Genomic DNA, 8,749 nt, shown 5'->3' on the forward strand with positions numbered 1-8,749 from the left:
TTCTTGCTCCCTTTTGCAAGACCTGGCTTCCTATCAAAAAAAGTTCTCAATTTAAAACATCTCTCCAGTCCATTTTGCAAGACCTAACTTCCTATGGAAAAACCTCTCCATTTAAATCCAGTTGCTTCTTTCTTGCTCCCTTTTGCAAGACCTGGCTTCCTATCAAAAAAAGTTCTCAATTTAAAACTTCTCTCCAGTCCATTTTGCAAGACCTAACTTCCTATGGAAACAACTCTCCATTTAAATCCACTTGCTTCTTTTCTCAATCCGATGTTAAAACCTCTTCTCCAGCACCTGGGAATCAGTTGGGAGAGGCCCAGAGAAGGAGAAGGAGGGACAGAAGTGGTATTTCCCCCTTTCCATCCTTCCTTATAGCCCCCTAGTTTTGCCCTCGACTTATCCACGGGTCATATCAAAACCCAGAATTTTGACCCCAGAACTTTCCCTCAACTTATCCACAAAGCCAACTTGTACACTAATATATATGGTAGTCAATTCAGGATTGTTTTTAAAACCGCAAACACTTTCAGAATGAGTCACTCAAACAGAAGGTGTGTTTAAGTTGTGAAAATCAAAAGGGAAAAGACACAGCTCATAGGCAGTGTGGAGGTACTCCTGTGCCTGTTTAAAATGTTTCACCTGCTGTTCCTCTTTCTAATGGCTTGGGTAGTCAGATGCCAAAAAAGAAGGGTCTTCAGTCCTTGTACAGTTTAATTGCTTATAGAGGATGGGGTTTTACAGGTTGAGTCTCTTTTACTTGGAATTCCATTTTCAAAATACACTAATCTCTCCATATTTGTGGCTTTGATAATTGCGAATTATTCACAGATTTGATTAATATGTTCTCTGGGGATATCTAGGTTCTCCAATGCAACTCTATGGTCAATTTTAACTAAAAGTTTCAATGAAAGACCTAGAGATTTCTAGAGAGAATGCTCTACTAGGCATTTGTAGCTCCTCCAGTGCAGTTTCTGTATAGTCAGTGTCTGTTGGACGCTGACCACAGAGTTGCACTGGAGGACATAGAGATGCCCAGAGAGATGTCCTCTCAGGTGAAAATATGATGTTTTAGTTATTTGCAGGTTTTCCATATTCACGGGGGGTCTTGTGCCCCTAACCCTAGCGAATATGGAAGGACAAGTGTATTCCAAAATTCAAAATTGTTCAAAGAGGTGGCTGAGATAGTGACACCTTTGGTTTCTGATGGTTTAGTGTACACAGCTTTTTTTATGCACAAAATTAATAAAAATAATATGTATAAAATTACCTTCAGCCTATGTGCATAAGATAAGTGGAACATAAATAAATTGGGTCCTATGTCCAAGATTTCTCATTATTGATATGCAAGTACTGTATTTAAAAATCTGAAAAAAAATCCAGAATCCAAAACGTTTCTGGTCCTAAGCATTTAGGATAAGGTGGAGTCAACCTGCAGCCAGTTTAGCCACTGTACTCACTAGACAATGTGTAATCATTAAAATTCTTTCTTCTACACAAAAATATTAAAGATGAACAAGTCTTTTTTTCCCCTTATGGCAGGTTGCTAAGCTAAGATCTAGGCTGGTATATAGGGACAAGGTAAAATAGGGATAACTCAGATTGTCAGCTTACCTAATTTCATCAGTCTTGAATGGCATTGGCTTGTAGCAACTTTGCCCTTCCTTGAAGTACTGGCCGGCAGCTGATGCAGGAGAGTGGCAGACATAAGCACAGAGTAGTGGTGCCAGGATGAGGGCCGGCAGCTGGAAATTTATGGGCATGACTCTAGGGCAAAATAAGGCTCTCAGTTCTTGTGATGGTCCTCAGTGAAACCAGGATGCACACCGCTCCTATTTCAACAGACCTACAAGGTAAAAAAAAAATCTGCAGATTTCATTTTTTTATAAGATCATGTATATTAAATAACAAGGCATCAAAAGAGAACTATGCTCCTACCTCTTGTTGCTGCAGTTATTTACTTCTCCCTGGCCACCATTACATGCAGCTGGGTAGGGACTTCCTTCTTTTACTATATTGCCCAACCTGTCAGTGAAGTCAAATATGTGACTGGATTGCATGAACATCTGAAGAACATTTTATATAGTTTCTCCTTGCACACGCCTTTCTATCTCAGGTTTAGCATCTCTATTGATTGTCATCTGAACTAACAACCACATGTGCAACTGGCAAAATATCTCCCACATACTTTTCAGCAGTAACCTATACACTTGCTTTTCAGCAACCACATACAAAGTTTTTTCTCTCACTTTTCATTGTATTTCAGCATATATTTTGCTGTCCCTCTGGTAAAGTATCCAAAATATGTAGCTGTTCAGACTTCTTTAAAAAAAAATCAAAGTAAGAGACCTCAGTCACCACCTCTCTAAGCAATTGGTTCCATTGCCAAACTGCTCTTACTGACAAAAACTTCTTTCTAATGTTGATTGAAATCTAACCTCATGTAACTTAAAACCATTAGACCTGGCCCTAGCCTCTGGATCAGCAGAGAACAGACCTCCCCCTCCTCTTTGTGACGGCCCTTGAGGTAGTTAAAGAGTATATCCTGCAGTCTTCTCTTCATCAGGATGAACTTGCCCAGTTCCTTCAACCTTTCCTCACATGTTTTGTTCTCCATACATCTTATCATCCTCATTGCCCTTCTCTGAACCTGTTCCAATCTGTCTTTAGCCTTGTTAAAATGAGGGACCCAGAGCTATTGTAAGTGTAGAGTTGAGTCCACACTTGGTCTTACATCTGCCTCTCCTCCAGTATCTTCAGAGTTGTAGCACAGCACTCTTAGTGCTGGACAGGAATAGGGTCGAAGGCCTGGACAGGTAATGTAAAAAACCAGGAAGTTGTGAGAGGAGCAGTGGCTCCAATCTGTAAGACAGTGAATTCATGGCTTCTCAGCAATAACTCAACCAGCCATCCCTGCTTAATAAGATCTCATTTCTACCATTAGAAATGGCAATTGTCTTCCAATTGCTGCCATTGTTTATGGTGGTCAATTTCATCGTCCATTTTGGAATACCCGTGTACATTTGCCCCCTGATCACTAGAACAGTGCTTTTTAATATTTTTAATGTGGTTTTCCAATTGCACAAGCTTTTTTTATCACATTTCTACCATCCGGACCGATTGCTATCTAAACAGATAGACACACCCTTTCCAACTGTCAAACTAAATACCCCCTTGTCCTTATTTTCAATAGCTACTCATGACCTTGTTCATCTCTCTTCCATTTCTCAGTCTATTTATGTGTATAGCTAAAGGTATATCCAGAAAGGTAAATGTAGGTCCATCATACTTAGAGACGTGACCCACTGAAACAAGGAGACTTCAATTAGCAATGACATTTCACTTGTGGTCTATTCTAAGGATTTAATCTGAGAATGAGTAATATGGGTTTCACAGGCTGCATGTATCCCCTTTACCTCTGTTTTGTACTGCTGTCACCACACAATTTGTAGCAACTGTTGCCATCCACAGCACCCAAAATATCAGGGCTTGCTCCTGGTCTGAGCAGGCTGAGGACATCTCCTCCCACCAGTTCCTCTTCAGACTACCAGCCATTCCAGATCCTTTCTCTTCGCTTTGCTCCTAGAAGCGAAATAGAGAGATAATGCACTCTGCCCTACAGCATTCTATGATAGAGGGGCAGATGCTTCACCACCCTCATATGCCACAGAAGCTTCCAGAATAGCACTGCAGTTCCTGCTCAGTTCTGATAGTCAGATTCAGTGGCTGATACCAACTTTCAGTGGTGGCAGCTGCAGAGGGTTGGGGTCTTTTCCAGACTACATTTAGAAGAAGCCAAGGAGCCAACCTGGGTGGCGGTGTCAGCAACTGCACTGTTGTTTTGGAGATCAAAGACAGCACCATCAGCTTGCATGTCTGATGTAGTACAAAATCAGTTTGCTTTCCGCTGCTTGTATATTTATATATAAAACTACTATGACAAAAGTGCTGCAGTTTCCAGTCTTCTCATTCACAGGAAATGAAACCTGAAATTCTTCACAGGAACCTAGGAAACTAATTGATACTGAATCAGACTTTTGGTCTACTATTGTCATTTCGAATTAAGTGATCTTTAGGCAGGGTTCTTTCCTAAACTTAATTGGAGATCTCTGGCATTCCTTGGTGGTCTCCCCCTGAAGAACTAAACAGGCCCAATGCCATACGCTCCAACATCTCACAGATGAAAACCAGGACATGTGTTGCTAAGCAACACCAGAGTGTGATTAAGATGGCAAAAATTATTGATGAGGAAGAACACACAAATTATTGATGAGGATGAACATGCTGCAGCTGTTTGCCTTTGCCTGAGTCTACTGGGAAGGGAAAGATTCAAACTCCCCTCTCCTCCCACTTCCTTGCTGTGTTAACTGAGTGCAAACTACTTTTGACTTTTGTACTTGGTTTACTGCAACTGTGGTAAGCTGGGAACAAAGGGGGAAAGTGAGAGGAGAAAAAAGAAACTGGGACATTTTAAAGCAGCTAAAACAGTGGGGTGTTGGAGGATTTGTGGAAGTCAAAGGCTTTCATGGCTGCCCGTAAAAACCACAAAAATCTGTCGGAGGATTATTTGGGACTGTCCCTAATAAAAAAATAATAAATAAATTTTTTATTTCTATCCCGCTTTTTGCCAAGCAATCAAAGCGGCATACAGAAAGTTAAAATACAACTATATATACACAGTACCTCCCCTTAAAACAAGATTAAACAATATAAGATTAAAAACCAACTAATCCAAACAAACAAACAAAAAATCATCATGGGCAGAGTCAGTAGATGGAAAGTCTTGTCCATGGCTGAGTATTTTATTCCGGGAAGGCCTGCCGGAAGAGATCCGTCTTAATGGCTTTTTAAAAGCTCTCTAGATTGTTAATGTGACGGATCTCGTCCGGCAGGCCATTCCATAAATGGGAGCGGTTGCAGAAAATGTCCTCTGGGAGGTCGCCATCAGCCTGGTCTTTAAGTGTTGTAGTAAATTCCTCTCAGAGGACCTTAGGGTACGGGGCGAATTGTATGGAAGCAGGTGATCCCTTAGATAGGTTGGGCCCAAGCCATGTAGGGCTTTAAAGGTGATAACCAACACCTTGTACTGTACCCGGAAACTGATAGGCAGCCAGTGGAATGACTTCAGTATTGGTGTTATATGGTCACTCCTTGCTGTTCCTGTGACCAACCTGGCTGCCATATTCTGTACCAACTGGAGTTTCCGGACTAGGCACAAGGGTAGCCCCATGTAGAGCGCATTGCAAAAATCAAGTCTTGAGGTTACCAGCACATGTACTAGTTTCGAGGTCACCCTGTTCTAGGAAAGGGCACAGCTGGCATCTCAGCCGAAGCTGATAACAAGCGCTCTTGACCGTCGCATTCACCTGATTTCTCATCTGAAGCGATGGGTCGAGAAGCACTCCCAGACTGTGAACACAGTCCTTCGAGGAGAGTGTGAGCCCCTCTAGGACTGGAGGTTGCAGCCCGATACCTGGTTTGGAGGCCCCTACTGTAAGTACCTCTGTTTTATCTGGATTCAGCTTGAGCTTGTTTTCCTTCATCCAATCCATTACTGCCTGAAGACACTGGTTGAGGGTAGAGATGCCATCTGTCATTGTCGCTGATGACCGGGACATGGAGAAATATATTTGGGTGTCATCGGCATACTAACACCCAGCCCCATATCCACGGATGATTTCTCCCAGTGGCTTCATATAGATGTTGAATAGCATTGGGGACAGGATGGCGCCTTGAGGGACACCGTAATTAAGCTCTGTTTTTGAAGAGCGACTGTCCCCGAGCATCACCCTCTGGAACCTGCCCAAGAGGAAGGAGCGGAACCATTGCAAAGCAGTGCCTCCAATTCCTAACTCTCTCAGGCATTCCAGGAGGATGTTGTGGTCTACTGTATCGAATGCCGCTGAGAGGTCTAGCAGCAGCAACAGGGTCACGCTCCTGCTGACAAATCAGCATAGTTAGAAGGTATGCAACATTTCCAAAATCAGACAAGATTGGATGTACCATTGGCTTTTCATATTCACAGATTCTTTGTCCACAGATTCAACCATCTATGGGTCAAAAATATTCAAAAGAAATATAAAGAAAGAAAATATTCAAAAGATATATAAATTCTCAATAGCAAACACTGATTTTGCCATTTTATATAAGGGACACAATTTGACTATACCATTTTATTTAATGGGACTTGAGCATCCATTGAATTTGTTATCCACAGGAGGTCTTGGAACCAAACCCCAGCAGATGCCAAGGGCCCATTGTATTCATGGGGATGTGGTAAGCATGCTTACCATAGAATTGGCATAATTAGAAAGGGCTAGGCAAGGGCTGGCAGAATTTAACCCTGCTCTTCCAAAATGCTAGGGGTCATTCAGATAGTGAAGATAATCCAGGATGGATCTGGGTTGAATCTCCATTGTTCACATACATCCCGAATGCACCCAATTAAATTTTGGGGAGGGGCTGCCAAAAAAAACCCCCAACATTTAATTTAGGTGTTTTTGTGAATTTTTTTAAAAAATGATTCACCTTATCTCCAATGTGAATAGACCTGGGATTAAACTCTGCAAACCTTGAAAGTATTTTTAATATATTCACATTGTTGACTGCATGTTTATTTATGTGCTTGCATCTGTGAGCAACAAAACTCACTTTTTAGCAGTCTACAGCATTCTCAAGAGATCTGGAAAGATTATTGAAGATTGTCAAGGCAAAAAGCAGACTTACAACTGAACATCAAGAAAACAAAAAAATAAGACCAAAGGTGAACTTCATAATTTTAAAACTAACAATGAAGAGATCAAAATATTCAAGATTTTCAATACTTAACCCTAGGACTTTCAAGGACAGCTACAAAGGAACTAGACAAGATCCTGAACTGTATACAGTGCATCCTCGCCTTACGCGAGGATCCGTTCCAGATCCCTCCGCGTAAGGCTAATTCCGCCTATGCTCGAGCCCCATTATTTCCAATGGGGCTCGTGCGTGGCGGCGCAGGCGCGCACAGGGCGCAACGGGCGCGCGCGTCCATTCAATTGAATGGGACGCGCCGCCCCGCGCGCGCCGCAGCTTGAGCGCATATGCTCAAAGCCGCGTATGGCGCGCCTGCGTATGGCGCGGGCGCACTGTATATCATTAAATACAAAGTTAGAATTGTTCATGCCATCGTATTTCCCATTTCGATGTATGGTTGTAAAAGCTGGACATTGAAGAAAGCTGATAGGGGAAAAAATCAATACCATGCGTCCGTGTCATACGCAGGCGCATTATACGCTGCTTTCAGCATACGCTGCTTCTTCCGGTGCCCCACACCAGAAGAAACAATGGCGTGCACACCCATGGCATGTGTGCGATGCTGGCGCCACGTGCCGCCGCAAGCACGAGCCCCATTACTTGCAATGGGGCTCAAGCATACGCGTTTTTGTTTTACATGGGGGGGGGGTCTGGAAAAGATCCCCCGTTTATAACAAGGGCGCACTGTACATTTGAGATGTGGTGCTGGAGAGGAATTCTGAGAATACCATGGAGAGGAATACTGTATTATTAATGGTTGTGTAGAGCGATTCTACTTGTTCAACTTGTATACAGAAAATATCATATGAAGAGCAAGTTTAGTCTTAGAAGAAGGAAGAGTGAACATAGGTAAAAAGAACATTGACAACCTAAGATATGCAGATGACACCATACTATTAGTATTGCTGACCTGAATGACCACAGGAAAGGCATTGAAAGGCAGGGTATAAGCATTCTTATAAAAGAATAAAATAAAATAAACATCTGGATAATTTCAACCGGAAAGAAGATACCCTTAAAGTGAACAAAGTTGGGCTACCAGTCCTGAAAGACAGCAAAATCAGGACTCAGTAAATGCAAATGAGAAACCACCCAGGTTCAGGGGCTTTCCCAGCAGACAACGATCACTAATTAAGCAGACACTAATCCCATATCCTCCCACCCTGAGGCCTTGCCATCAACAGAACAATACACAGATTAACATGGAGCTCACTCCTCCCTACCCAGAGAACTATTGAGGGGGAGGGGGAGAAAAGTATTTGTTGGTCAATGTGTTAAGGAAAATGCAACATGGGACATACAGTAGTAGAAATAAAACATGTATGTGAAAGTCACAATGACTAAGCAAGAGCAATTAAGAAGCTACACAGGTGAAAAAGCTAATTTAATTTAGAAGTCTTGAATGTCAAGGACAGAATTGTAGAATGTACAATTGGAAACACCTGAGATTCATTAAGTGTACAAGGTGAAATGATGAAATTCTTAAGTATGGGTTGAACTATGTGAACCAATCAAAATGAATGTACACACCCACTGGGTGGAAACTGACTAAGTGGGTGGTGATTAACAATGGCTATAATAATAGCAATGTTTGCCAATGTATTTTGTGGGTAGTTGTGGATAGTTGGAGTGTTTTGGAGATATTAGAAATTGTGAGGGCATATAGTTTTTGTATATAGATAGATCTTTTATATAAGATTACTGAGTTGTCTGGTGTCTTGAGTGAAGATACAAGAGCCAGCAGGATCCTGGAGAAGTTTGGAGACTTCTGAGGAAGAAGAGTGAGAAGGCTTGGAGAGTTTGTCAGGGTCTTCAGCCTATTCTCTGAAACTCTGCTGCTTTGAAGAAAAGCATTAACCACTGACCAAAGCTGGTCAGCACCGCTGCATAACAAGGTGGTGAGTTAGAGCCAAAGGTGAAGAGCTACAACTCCCATCATCCCTGACACAATGTGTATGTT

General features: G+C 42.2%; 1 pseudogene; it reads right to left on the bottom strand.

Moving 5' to 3' along the window:
* LOC121928646 overlaps nucleotides 1-4,229 on the bottom strand; it is a 40,405-nt pseudogene extending 36,176 nt beyond the window's left edge.
* Between the last annotated feature and the right edge of the window lie 4,520 nt (nucleotides 4,230-8,749).

The sequence above is a fragment of the Sceloporus undulatus genome, chromosome 4 (assembly GCF_019175285.1).
Source record: "Sceloporus undulatus isolate JIND9_A2432 ecotype Alabama chromosome 4, SceUnd_v1.1, whole genome shotgun sequence".
Classification (NCBI taxonomy): domain Eukaryota; kingdom Metazoa; phylum Chordata; class Lepidosauria; order Squamata; family Phrynosomatidae; genus Sceloporus; species Sceloporus undulatus.